Genomic DNA, 296 nt, shown 5'->3' with positions numbered 1-296 from the left:
CCACGTGGGACCTGTCCCCGACGCCGCTGCGGGGCGATTCCAGAGGTCCCTCCCTGCTCCACCCGCCGATTTCTTCCAGCTCAGCGGGAAGAGCATCGAACGGAGCAAATCTGCCCCCGGGCTCACCCCAGGGAGCGGCAATTCCCCGGTTCCAATCACTTTTGGGGATCTACCTCTGACCTAGTTTCTAATCCCCCGCTCGGAGCGGCGTGGATGGCACACAGGGCGCTGGGGAGGAGCGGGAGCTTTCCAGGAGCATCCACACCCCGCCCGGCTCCCGCTTTTTGGGGGGGCTG

This window comes from Corvus brachyrhynchos, unplaced genomic scaffold (genome assembly GCF_000691975.1).
Source record: "Corvus brachyrhynchos isolate BGI_N302 unplaced genomic scaffold, ASM69197v1 scaffold65, whole genome shotgun sequence".
Lineage (NCBI taxonomy): Eukaryota > Metazoa > Chordata > Aves > Passeriformes > Corvidae > Corvus > Corvus brachyrhynchos.
The sequence above is the reverse complement of the archived record's forward strand: the minus strand, read 5'-3'. Positions refer to the sequence as shown.